Genomic DNA, 14512 nt, shown 5'->3' on the forward strand with positions numbered 1-14512 from the left:
TACTGCAAAAATCTGCACACAGATGGACCCAAACAGTCCAAACCTGTGTTGTTCAAAGTTCAAGTGTAACTTGCTCCTATTGCTATTTCTTGAGAGAGCAATTTTAGACATTATCTATTGACTTTCCTCCACATATGCATACTGCCTTTCCCATCCTCTCATTATAGTTATCATAGATATTTATTAAATCAATATTTAATGTGCTTACAATATTATAACTGTAATAATTACAGCTGAACCATGTAGTATGATAACATTTCTTCTCTTAACCAGTTTTTGTTTTTCCAGGAGTTAATATTTTTCCCTTTCATTTCCTGAGACAGCTGTCTTGGAGCTCTCTCTCTTTTTGGTGCTGCTGGTTTCTTTCTAGGCCTATTTCACAGCTGTTCTACTGGAATTCCTCTTTATGTTATCCTTACAATTCTCTTTGCCCCTCTTCTGTATTGGGGTCCTGTTTCACAGATTTACTTAACTTCCTGAGAAAGGGTCTCTGGGAAGTAAAAACTGTCTGAGAGCTCATGATTGGGGAAAAAAAATTTTATTCTTCCTTAACATTCATTAATAATTAGGCTATATATAAAATTCTGGGCTTAAACAACTTGGAAGTAATAACTCTTTTTCTGTATTCCAATATTGCTGTTGAAGTCCAAGGCCCATTCTGATTCTTCATTTATATATGACCTCCTGCTGTCTTTCTTCTAATCTCTAGAAGCTTTTAGGATATTATTATTAACCCCTAAAATTCCATTATTATGTGCCTATATGTGACTTTTTTCCATTTACAAAAAGTGCTCTGCGAACACTTACAAGCTGGAAATTCATGTCCTTTAGTTCTGGGAAATTTCTTGTATTATTACTATTACTATTTTTTGGACTTTAGGTAAAAAAGCTTGACTTAGTTATACTTCTGAGTTCTTGACACACTATTGTCAGACCATACAAGGTTGTCTAAAATTTTCATTTCTGAGCCCTGCTTCCATTACCCTTTCCAGCAGAGGCACCCACAGCACTGTGGTTGATACATTCTTTTTTTATAGGTGAGCCAATATGTAATATTTAGTGGGGTGTGTATGTATGTATGTAATGACTGATACCTGAGTTGCTTTGCTGGTATCACAAATACACTATGGTAAATATACTCTTCTTACTCGTACATCTTTATGGACCTGTGTGACAAGTTCTCTGGGATATGTACCCAGGAGTGGTGTTCCTGGGTCATAGAATAGGAGAGCTAGTTTATGTGCCTACTAGCAGTGCAGGAGGGTTCTCATTTGCCCATATCTTTGCCGGTACTTTGTTTTTTCTCACCAGTTTTTGCCAGTCTGATAGATATGAAGTGGTATCTCATTGTTTCAATTTACATCTCTGATTACTGATGAGTTTGAGAATATTTTGGATCCATTCAGGTTTTCCCTTTTGATAATTGTCTATTTTGTTATTTGTCTAGCTTTTCTTTGGTTTTCCTTTCTTCCTTTCTGTTTTGTAGAAGTTCCTGGTGGAGGCTAATTTGAAATGGTCTGTTGATTTTAGACTGGGAAAGTATCTTCTATAATTATGTTAATTTTGTCACATGATGTCTTTCATGAATGGATAGTGTGAAGTATCCATTGTTTCTTTGATAATCTCTTCCTTACCAGTTTTTTGTTTTCTTGGAATTTGCGTTATTTGGATATTGGAACTCTAGTTGTTCTTTTAATTTTATTTTCTTTTCCCTATTTTTTATCACTTAGTCTTTTCTGTTTCATGAGAGATTTTCTCAGTGTTACTTCCAACCCTTCTATTGAATTTTTAATTTCTAGCTATACGTAAAATGTAGTATCTTTATATTGTTTCATAGATACTATAATCCCTCTGAGGATATTAATAATAGTTTAGTTTTGTTTTAGTTTTATTTTGTTCCCCTCATTGCTCTCTTTCTTTCAAATTCCTTTTGTTTCCATTACTGTCTGTTCTCTATTGAGGCTTTTCTAGATGTTGGTAACATTATGGCTGTACATTCACATTTAAGAATGAAGTGCTAAAAACCCGAATTGGAAGCTGTATAAGTGTGGCTTGTTAAAGGATGAACAGGGTAATGGGTGGCCATTTATGGGCAGAGGGGACACTCATCTTTTCTCTTGGCCTGGTCAGCTTTCTTGAAAAAGAGCGCTTCCAATCTCTGGCCTGGAGGATATACACCTGGCTGCTATGTTTTGAGAACTCATCTTAGGAAAAGAGCTGGGGTTCTCACCTGTTAATTGTGTTCATGTAATCCTGTTTTTTTATATAGCATCTCACTCCACTCTCTCCTGTACTGGAGTCCCCACTTTAGAGCCCCTCTAATTTGGTTACTGAAGAGTAATCCTCTCAACATCTGTAGGGGTTGAGGAGGGATGATTGCCTGGCTGTGCACAGTGGGTGAGGAAATCTGGGTGTGATGGTTGTTTTGTACACTTTCAGCCAACTTTATAGTTTTGAATCCCATTCCTCACTCTACCTTCAGAAATGCCTGGGGAGCTTCTGGGTCTGTGAAGACTCCTGTTTGTGGGCAGTGTGAGTCAGCTTCTTTGCAGATACTTAGGTTTTAGAGTCCTCCACTTTGCTGGTAAAATACCATTTGACTCTGTTTACAGCTTCTAAGAAGGTTTTGACTTCTCATCTATCATCTGTGATTCTCTTCTGATCTATTTTCTGGTTCATTCGTTTAAAAAATTTATAATTTTAGGATGAATTAATCTACTAAATCCACCATTTAATTTTTTTATATAAAGCCTTTATTTTCTGGTCTGTTCAGTCTTTCCAGTATTTGAGCAACTGCTGTATGTTCAGTACTATGCTTAGTGTTGAAGATTAAAATTAAATTTCTGAGTTTTGAGTATTTAATATAATTTGGGAAGAAAGGTACATCCTGTATGTACTAATTCTTAATTTGAAATATTAAAACCCTTATAAGTGTACATGTAATAGATATATTACAGAAAATATTAAATTCAGTAATGACTGAGTCAGATAAAGGCAAATTTGCATTTTTTTTACCATTATGGAACCCTTTTTGCCAATTTTGGGGAAGATATTTATATATTAAAAAACATCAACTATAAGGGAAGACATAGTCTTGCTCTTTCATAAAAACCTAAAGTATACAATCAGAACTTTGATGAAATAACAGCATGTTGAGTTGATAAAATTCTAGCCAAAAATAGATTCAGTGTTGTAGATAGGGTAGGAAGCTTCATTTGTAGTGAACATATGCTTTCAGCTCTACTTTTTGAAAGCTTTTCTTACTATGTAATTTGTATATTGCTTAGTGTAGAAAATTGGAAGCTAAGGAAAAATATGTCCACTCAAAGTTTTTGTATTCTAATTTATGAAAATTTAAAAAGTATGGAGAAAATACAAGTTGGGTTTTTGTTCCCAGCACCCAGATTTTTCATATGTTAGTGTCCTGTTTTTCTCATTTCTCAGTGTATTATGTTCATTTCCCATACCTAAGCCCTCATTTTGGAATTTTTGCATTTACAGTTTTTCATTTAATCAGTTACACTCTAGTGAACATTTTTATACATACTGCTGATTTAATTTTTTTCTTTTTTATTGATTTTATTTCTTTTAGATGAGTTCCAAAAGTGGAATTACTGCATCCTAGGGTGTGGATTCCTAAAACTCTTGGTAAATATTTTCCCTTAACTATTTGGATATTGACAGGGTCTTTGGGGAGCCTAGCAAATTGGTAACCCAAAGGTACTAGAAGGTGAGGTCAGAATTGAAGGTCGAGGTTATAGTTAACATCTCAGTGGAAGAAGGTCTGATGTTGGGGCATGAGAGAAAATAGAGGTTTCTGTTAGATTAATGGGGTTAGATCTGTAAGATGTAACCAGAGATGGGCACTTGTGAATCATATCTGCAGCATTGATTTGTCATAGGGGTGGCTTATGTCAGGGTTTTTCAGATTTTGCCCCCATTGAATGCTAGAATGTTGTCACTAAAATAAAGGTACTTAAATTACTTTACAAGAAGAAAATGGGTAGGATATTTTCCATTTTATTTTTCTACCCTGATTTTTATTAAAATCTTTTAAAAGGGCCTGCTACCACTTAACTAGAAGTTGATCACCAATGATACTTAATTTTTACAGATGAACTGAGAACTTTTTTATACCTAAATTCATTTTTAGATTTTAAATATATAACTTGCTCATTTTGTCATACTTTCTTGCAGTTTTGGTTTTTTAATACCAAATGCATGTCATGTTTTCTAATAAAATTATGCTTACTTTATATGATGGAATTGAATGTATTAGCATTTTATGGTGTTGCACAAAGAATATTGTGAATGTTAAATACTGAATGTTTAGCTCGTGTTTGGGATTTACTGACTGGGTGGATTGACTCAGCACACTGAATATATACTGTCTTCAATATAATAAAAATATAAAAAGATCTATACTCAGTTTGTTGGGTATAGATTGGTAGAGAATGGAGAGAGTATTGAATGAATCAAGGTCAAGGCATCTTGTAGGACAGAGTTGTTAAGATCTGATCTAAGTGCTAAAGATTCATTCTGGGTCCTTAGGTAATACAGTGAAAAAGGTGTTGAGGTTAATCTGAGAGCTGTGTGAAGGATGAGTTGAAGAACAGAGAATCTGAGTTTGAGGAAGGGTGGGTTAGAGCTGTTGCAGTTATCTATAGGATGACAAGGACCTGGACCAGACTGGGATAGATAGGAATAGATAAAACCAAAACTTTGGATGGAATAATAAGCAAAATTTGATACTTAACTACATGGATATAAAGGAGATAATAGAAGATGTTATTTTGCAAGAGCAGATTTCATTTCTATTTCACCACCAGTTTGCATCTTGTTTTTAAGTTCATTGCTTTTTTGCTTTACTCTAGAAGACGAGAGAAAAATAAGGCGTAACGGCTTTAATTTTGTAGTCTTCTGCTTCCTGGGAGGGTACTTTGAAAAATTATTGATAATTAAGTTTTTAAATTGCTAGGTAATAGTATCCTAAACATATTTGCTTAGGATAAATATAATTTTCTCATACTATTGTTTTGTTGTTCCTCTAATAAACCTTATAGATTTTACTTCATTTCTTTGTTATCAAAACTCTCTTTAGTTCATCTTAAGCCTACATTTCATTTGTAATTTTGCATTATTTTACAACAAAACTTTTGTCCCACTATAGTGATCTGCAATTGGAGATGCATATCATAAGTCATTTGGGAATCTTTAAGAGATAAAACAAAACACTAGAGAGTTTGTATATGCCTTAGACCTATTGTAATCAAGTTCTTTGGAAGGACAGTTGAGGCAGCTGTTCTTCAAAAAGCTCTTCCATGTGTGGCAAATATAATTTCCTCTTTCCCCCACAAAGAGGAAAACCACCCAGTCTCATTTATGAATGCTGAAGAAATCTTTTTAAGATTTTTTTTTTTTAGAATATACACTTTATTTTTTAGAGCAGTTTTAGGTTCACAGCTGAATTGAATGGAAAGCCCCTTATTCCACCCCGCCCCCCCCCCCCCCCGAATCTCCCCAACCATCAGCATTTGCATCAGAGTGGTATGTTTGTTATAATTAAACCAACACTGACACATCATTGTCACCCAAAGTCCATAGTTTACATTAGGGCTCATTCCGGGTTATGTACATTCTGTGGGTTTTGAAAAATGTATAATAACATGTATGAACCATTATAATACCATACAGAATAGTTTCACTGCCCTAAAAATCCTCCGTGCTCTGCCATACATCCCTCCACTCCTCAAATCCTTGGCAACCACTGATCTTTTAATCGTCTCTATAGTTTTGCCTCTTCCAGTATGAATTTGTATAATTGAAAGCATACCCATGTGTTTTTTGAAAATCTCTCTGTGACAACCAAAATACCCTTGTCACTCACAAAGAGAAGAGGAGGAATATACACTAAATAATCTCATTTATGGATACAAGTGTAAAAATTTTTAACTTTAACAGATGAAATTAAAAAGAATGATAGCCGTGACTAGGTGTGTTTGTTCCAAGAATCAAGAATCATTCATTATTAAGAAGTCTATCATTCATATTTAATAGGAAAAAGAGATCAACAATGAACATTTTAATAACTGCCAAAAGGCATTTGATAGAATTCAACAAACATGTCACGTTTTAAAAATTTTAGTAGAAGAACAAATAGTTTTAAAATTCATATGGAACCACAAAATACCCCAAATAGCCAAAGCAATCCTGAGAAGGGAGAATAAAGCTGGGGGGGATTATGCTTCCCAACTTCAGACTCTACTCCATAGCCATAGTAATCAAGACAGTTTGGTACTGGCACAAGAACAAACTCACAGATCAATGGAACAGAATAGAGAGCCCTGATATAAACCCAAGCATATATGGTTAATTAATGTATGATAAAGGAGCCGTGAATATATAATGGGAAAATGACAGCCTCTTCATCAACTGGTGTTGGCAAAATTGGACAACTACATGTAAGAGAATGAAATGGGGTTATTGTCTAACCCCATACACAAAAGTAAACTTGAAATGAATCAAAGACCTGAATGTAAGTCTTGAAACCATAAAACTCTTAGAAGAAAACATAGGCAAAAAATCACTTGAATATGAACATGAGCAACTTTTTCCTGAACGCATCTTCTCAGGCAATGGAAACAAAAACAAAAACGAACAAATGAGACTACATCAAACTAAAAAGCTTCTGTACAGCAAAGGACATACCATCAGTAGAACAAAAAAGCATCCTACAGTATGGGAGAATATATTCATAAATGACATCTGACAAGGGGTTAACATCTACAATATATAAAGAACTCAGATGCCTCAACACCCAAAAAGCAAATAACCTGATTAAAAAATGGGTGGATGATCTGAACAGACACCTCTCCAAAGAAGAAATTCATATGGCCAACAGGCACATAATAAGATGCTCCACATCACTAATTATCAGGGAAATGCAAATTAAAACCACAATGAGATACCACCTCACACCAGTTAGGATGGCCAACATAGAAAAGACTAGGGGTAACAAATGCTGGCGAGGATGTGGAGAAAGGGGAACCCTCCTAAACTGCTGGTGGGAATGTAAACTAGTTCAACCATTGTGAAAAGCAGTAATGGAGGTTCCTCAAAAAACTGAAAATAGAAATACCATTTGACCCAGGAATTCTACTCCTAGGAATTTACCTGAAGAAAACAAGGTCCCAGATTCAAAAAGATATATGCACCCCTATGTTTTTCACAGCACTGTTTACAGTAGCCAAGAGATGGAAGCAACCTAAGTGTCCATTAATAGATGAATGGATAAAGAAGATGTGGTATATATACACAATGAAATATTATTCATCCATAAGAAGAAAACAAATCCTACCATTTGCAACAACATGGATGGAGCTAGAGGGTATTAGGCTCAGTGAAATAAGCCAGGTGGAGAAAGACAAGTACCAAATGATTTCACTCATTTGTGGAGTGTAACAACAAAGCAAAACTGAAGAACAAAACAGCAGTAGACTCACAGACTCCAAGAAGAGATTACCAAAGGGAAGAGGGTGGGGAGGGAGGGAGGAGGGGATTAAAGGGCATTATGATTAACACACGGTAATGTATGTGGGTCATGGGGAAGGCAACATAGCACAGAGAAGTAGTGACTCTGTAGCTTCTTACTACGTTGATGGACAGTGACTTCGGTGTGTGTGTGGGACTTGATAATATGAGTGAATGTAGTAACCACAGTGTTGCTCATGTGAAACCTCCAGAAGATTGTATCAAAGATACCTTAAGAATAAAAAAAAAATTTAGTGGAATAGGTATAGATGGGTATCTGTACAATACTGTAACACAACTGGTAGGAATATATGATGGTTACGTCCACTTTAGGAAACAGTTTGTTCCTTATAAAGTTAAACATATACTTACCATATGACCGAGCAGTCTCACTTCTAGGTGTCTACCCAAGAAAGATGAAGACATTCATCCACACAGAAACTGTATGTGAACGTTTATAGTGGCTTATTCATAATCACTAAAACTGGCAAATAACCCAAATGTCTATCATTTGGTGAATAGATAAGTTGTGGAATACAGTGGAATACAATTCAGCAATAAAAGGAATGAATTACTGATAGATGCAACAACATGGATGAATGTCAAATTAGTTAATAGAGAAGTCACACTCAGAAGGCTACATACTGTAGTTCTATGTATTTGACTTCTGAAAATGCAAAACTATTGGGACAGAAAATGTCAGTAATTGTCTGGGTGTGGAGGGGAGTGGATTTACCAGAAAGGGACCTGACATAACTACCTGTAGTGAAGAAAATCTTTTCTATATTAATTGTGGTATTTACTTAAATGGTAAATTTTACTATATGTAAATTTTACCTCAATAAACCTGACTTCTAAAAAAAATCCAGTATCATGCTTAGTGGTAAAACACTAGACATAGTCCGAAATTAGAAATGAGATAAAAATGCCAACTCTAACTTATTGCTTGATGTTTGGGAAGTATGAGCTAATATTTTAAGATGGGAGGTGAAATGGCATACAAACAGAATGAAGGAGCCAAAGATTATTTTTTCTAGAGATAATTAGATGATAATGTCAGCTTTAAGTATCAAACAGTTTAGTAGCTGATTTAATTCACTGGTTGGCTTTAATATATGGTAATAAGTAATTTTCATATGTATAAGAGTAAGTCAATTAGAATATGATGTAAGGGAATTTCACATTTATTGTGACACAGAAGATAAATGGAAACATTTAATTCTTGACTAAGAAGACTCAATATTGTAAAGATGTTAAGTTTCTTTAATATGGGCATTGAATGCTATCTGAATATCAAAGGACTTTTTCTCTTAACAGCAAAGAAAAGATTACCTGGACCAAGGGTTCTCAAATTTTTTGGCCTCAGAACTTCTTTCCATTCTTATTTAGGATCCCAAATAACTTATGTTTATGTTATTGTTTTGTGCCTGTTAATATTTACTGTATTAGGAATTAAAACCAATTTTTAAAACACAGGAGTACACAGTGCACATTCCTTTAGGTGTCTAAGAGTGATGATGCCATCATGTCACAAAGTCTGTGAAAAATTACAACAAAGTGAAAAAAGCAAATACCATCTTAGTTGTATCATGAGAAGCATTTTTTTTCACATGTATTGTCAGATATGGAAAAGTTTGAGTCGGTCGTGGGTTAGTCATAGTGGTGGGAATCTGGTACACTTAGGGGATAGTTTGACAGTAACAGAATTTTAAGTGTATGTACTTTGACCTTTAGGTTCCACTGTTTAGAATTTACTTATAGATATAATTGCAAAATATGTGCAAATACATGAAAATATTGATTACAGCATTTTTTGTGATCGAAATTGGAGACAAGCATGATTATCAATGATGTGTGGGGTCTTGTTATGGTACAAAAATTAATTACTATATTAATTAAAAAATGAATTAACTCAATAGGTGTTGATATAGAAAGTTGTCCATAATTGAAGCTAAGTGTAGACCTATGTGTATAATTATCAGTGTATGAGAAAAACCAAAAGGATATGTGTATACTTGTATAACCAATTTTTTAAAAGTATACAGATAACTTTATGGTAGTTACCTTTAAAAACCAGGGGAGGCACATGTCATTTTTCTATTTATACACTTCCATGTTATTTATATTATTTTTGAAATGGTTTTCCTTTTCATAGGGAAGACTATTTCAGGGGCACAAGTTGCACTGTATAGATGGTAGAAATTGTTAGTTTGAGTGTTGGAGTCATTTGTAACTTCTTGGATACCACAATATAACAAAAATGTATGAAAGAAAAATAAAGCCAAGAGGCCCTGGCATTTCTCACGTCTGCCTATTCCTTTTGAAGAACAGTGACTTTGATCAAATGGGCCTTACTACTGTTCCTCATCAGTTGTTCTTTCTAATGTCTGTTCCTTTATTTTGTACTCATCTCTCTGTTTTGTGGGTGTTTCTCTTCCAGGCTCAACTGCTAAAATCCTATCTGTCCTTCATAATCTAGCTGAAACACCATCTTTATGAAGCCATTGCCGATAACTTTAGTTGGAAAAGGCCTTCTTCTGAACCGTTTTAGAACTATTATAGGCTTTTCTTAATTATACAAATGCTAGGACTTAGCTGTGGATATGGGCCAGACAGGGAGGTATGCCTTCATATGTTCTCTTCACCTCTTAAGGTTATCATCTCCACTGTGTAAATGAGGATACCAAGATTCATAAAAGTTTACTACTTTCCCTACAGCATTGTGCTAAGAACTTCATTTGGAAACAGGGTTCAAGGCCAGACCTTCTTTGGACTTGCTTCTAAAGTCACTTTAAGAAAAATAATTTTTCTTAAATTAAAAAAAATTCTGAAGTAATTTCAAGCTTACAGAAGTTTCAAGGAGTGTACAAAGATTACCTGTTTATCCTTCACCCACTTCCCCAGCTGTTCATTTTATCTTTTACTCCATTTGTTTTATCATTTATTCTTTCTCTCTGTATATGTGTACTTGTGTTCCCAGCAGTGCCTTTCCTTAATGATTGGTCCTTCAGCTCCATGTTGAATACAGGCTTCCAATTAATTAAATCAAATTGGTTTTTGGTCTTACTGTTAAAGGCTTTTTCTTTCCTTTGACCTAAAATTTTTGATTCTTGAATTTGGATCATGATTGCAGCACGGCTATTATGTTATATTGTGGTATTTCAGAGCCAACATGCCACATACTTCTTTTCCCTCTATTATTTCTCAGCACTGTTAAATATGATTCCTTTAGAATTATTTGCAAAGTCTCATCTGTATTGCACCCACCTTTCAGAGTAATAAAGCCCAGTCTGACAGAATAATTACTGGGTGTATGTATTAGTCTGCTTGGGCTGCCATAAAAAAGTGCCACAGATTGGGTGGCTTAAACAACAGAAGTTCATTTTCTCACAGTTCTGGAGGCTACAAGTCCAAGATCGAGGTGACAGTGGGCTTGGTTTCTGGTGAGGCCTCTCTTCCTGACTTGCAGATGACGATCACCTCTTTGTGTCCTTACATGGCCTTTTCTCTGTGCACATGTAGAGAGAGATAGGCAGAAAGATATCTCTGGTGTCTCTTCCTCCTCTTATAAGGACACCAGTCTTATTTGAATTAGGGTCACCCTTATGACTTCATTTAACCTTACCTCCTTAAAGGCCCTAGTCTAAATATGGTCACATTGGGAGTTATAGCCTTAATATATGAATATGGGGGTTGGGGTACAAATCAGTCCATAACAGTAGAGCACCAGGTTTATAATCTAGAGGTTATATCCTTGCCCTGTCTTGTATTAAGTATGTAACCCTGTCCAAGTCACTTAACCTGTCTGAATTTCCTGAATCCTTACTGATAAAGGATGAAAATAATAATTCTTGCCCTATAGATTGGTTAAGAGAGCCAGGTAAAATAGGTGATTTGACACAGCCCATTATAAATTAATGAAAAGGATGAAAATAATAATTCTTGCCCTATAGGTTGATTGAGAGCCAGGTAAAATAGGTGATTTGACACATTATAAATTAATGATTATTAACCAAGGCTTGCATCAAGATCATCTTAAAAATAGCTGTTCTTGTGACTTCCAGCCTGACAGTATTAGGAGCTCAGCACAGAACCCACTTCCTAGTAAAACTGTGGAAGACTGTTAAAACTACTATATAAAGCCTCTAGGTATGGTCTTAGGGTATACAGTAATTGAAGAGCTTCCAGTTGGAGAGGAAGTTTTCTTTTTGGGAGGAGCAGGGCCTCAAGATCTCTCACCTGCCCCTGGCTGCTGCTGGGAGGCTAGGTTCTGGGCAAATGTAGTAGAAAGGTTGGGGACTATCTACTGCCGAGTCCCTGTATGTGGAACAGAGGCTCTGCTTTGGATGCAGAGCTACTGAGAGGATTAGGTAACAGATCACCTTTCTCCTTGCAAGGTGATGGTTTCACATTGGGAGAGACCAGCTGAGAACACCTCAGGCTACTGCCTACCCCTACCAAATACTCAGCTCCTAAAGGGGCTGTTAGTCAGAGAAGTGTGCTGTTGTCTACATTCCCAGTTTGAGATAGCTGGTTCAGAGATTTTGTCTGGGGACAAGGGGGAGAAGCAGGTCATAAAACAGCACCTGATCTTTTTCTCAGGGAACTGACTTCACTTGCAAGAGAGCTGGAGAAGTTAAAACCTAAGGGTGCTCTTAAAAACAGTGGAGATGGAGATTGTGGTGGAAGGAAGTTGGGAGATTTTGTTAATGGCCGAGATGCTGTTTTTCCCAGAATCTTATCTTGGAGGTGAGGAGAAATGAAGCAAGTGGACGAGTATGGAGCAACCAGCAAAGTTTTTAATGAGAAGTGAAAAGAAAAGGGCTCCTGCTAATCAGGCGGGCTTCCCGGGAGGATGCTGTTGGAGCTGCAGTGTCTAGGAAACTATGGAAAAATTCACATGATTGGGGGCTTGTTGCTAGGGTTAAGCTGGATTCAAAAGAAAAAAACCCTTGTTTTTCAGGCTGAATTTTCCAGATGTCCAGGTTGTGGCTTCTTGTTTACTGTGAAGCCTTGATGCTAGGTCCCTCCTGATTGTAATTTACCAGGACCATGAAACTTATGGGGGCTTCGAACTCTTATCTGCCTGCATCCCACTAACACCTACCTCAACTTGTAGACCTGAGAAAATACCAGCTAAACTGCAGGCTGGTTAGTTTGTAGGACAGAACTAGAATAAAGCCACAGCTGGAAATATCCTTCATGGGTCAGAGTGAAAGTAAAAAACTGACCTCTGGAACTAGTCCTTCAAAGGAGCCTGAATTGGATTCCTTTGTAGAGCAGTTTATGCTGGAGGCCTTTGTTGAAAACAGTATAGCAACCAGCTGGCAATTAGTGGAGATTAGCATCTGTGAGTGGTCAGGGAAAGAGAGCCCTGTCAAACTTGTTATGGGAAGGTGACTGGGCATATATAGGCTATGCCTGTCTGAGCACCAACATCAGGGGCTTAATGCTGCAGGGGTGGGGGTGGGAATAGGCTCACAAACTACTAAAGAAATAAGCAAATAAGAGAAAACCTTGGTTGGGGAGAACATTAGTACCCAGAGTTGCCACAAAGTATTATATAAAATGTCGAGTTTCCAACAAAAATAAAAGACGAGCAAAAAACCTGGGAAAGTATGGCTAGCACACAGGGGAAAAAAAAGACAACAGAAACTGCCTGTGAGAGTGACCAAATATTGGATTTAACAGGTGGACTTTGAAGTAGCCATTATAAATATGTTCAGAGAATCAAAGGAAACCTTGATTAAAGGAAGGAAGGCATTATGACAACTCATATCACATAGAGACTATCAAAAAAGATACAAATTCTAAACAAGAACTGAGTAGAAATTATTATAATAAAGTTGAAAAGTAACATAATTGATGAAAAATGAATTAGGGGGCTCAGTAGTAGATTTGAACTAGTAGAAGAAAGAGTGAACTTGCCAACAGATTGATAGAAATGCAAGGAAAGGAGAGAAAAAAAATTATAAGAGGCCCAGAGAAATGTGGGGCACCATTAAGTAAGTGCACCACAACAAACATAAAGAGTAGCAGTAGAAGAGGGGAGAAAAAAGAATAGCAGAAAAAGTATTCAAGGAAATAATGGCTGAAAATTTCTCACATGTATTGAAAAACACTGACCTATACATCTAGGGAACCCAAAGAACTTTAGTTAGGATTGATACAAGAAAATCCACGAATGGACTAATCAGTGTAAAAATGTTGACAATTAAAGAGGAGAAAATCTTCAGAGTAGCAGGAGAAAAGCTACCAGTTACTTATAAGGGAATCCTCATAAGAAGATAATAACTTGATAAAAATAACAGCTGACTTCTCAGCAGAAACAACAGAGGACAGAGAGTGGAATATATATACGCTTAGTTCACTCTTGAACAGTGTGGAACTGTGTGGGTACACTTAGATGTGAATTTTTTTTTTCCAGTAAGTGTATTGGAGATTTGTGACAATTTGAAAATTTTTTCTTGCTTTCTTGTAAGAGTACAATATATAATACAGATACCATACAAAATGTGTTAATCAACTGTTTATGTTATCAGTAAGTCTTCCAGTCAGCAGTAGATTATTTGTAGTTAAGTTTTTGGGGAGTCAAAAGTTACATGCAAATTATGGACTGCACGGGGGTAGGCATCCCAAAACCTCACATTGTTCAATGGTCAACTATACTCAGACAGATATTATCAGCCAGAAGTCCTTTATTTACAGCAAAACTATTTTTTTTAAATGAGGTGAAATAGACTCTCCCAGAAGGAAAAAAACTAGATTTGTTAACTAGAAGACTGCCTTGCAAGAATGCTAAAGAAAGTTCTTTAGGCTGAAAGCAAATGACCCCAGATGATAATTCAAATCCACACAGTATACCAGTAAAAGCATTATAACCACATATTTTTCTCCTTTTTTCTTAAAACTGATTTAAAAAGCAGCTGTGTAAAATAATATGTATGTAGTGCATCCTAGGGCCTGTAATATATAGCAGTGT

General features: G+C 35.9%; 1 protein-coding gene across 3 annotated transcripts in view; it reads left to right on the forward strand.

The window, feature by feature from the left end:
• Nucleotides 1–14512, forward strand: part of KPNA1 (karyopherin subunit alpha 1) — a 72598-nt gene that overhangs the window by 3876 nt on the left and 54210 nt on the right. Inside the window, exon 2 of one of the 3 annotated variants that reach the window (XM_017676869.3) lies at nt 3593–3648. The exons of the other annotated variants lie outside the window; for them this stretch is intronic. The gene's annotated coding sequence lies outside the window, so the exon portion shown is untranslated. The remainder of the gene's footprint in view (nt 1–3592; nt 3649–14512) is intronic. 3 annotated transcript variants of the gene reach the window in all.

This window comes from Manis javanica, chromosome 3, assembly GCF_040802235.1.
Source record: "Manis javanica isolate MJ-LG chromosome 3, MJ_LKY, whole genome shotgun sequence".
Taxonomy (NCBI): domain Eukaryota; kingdom Metazoa; phylum Chordata; class Mammalia; order Pholidota; family Manidae; genus Manis; species Manis javanica.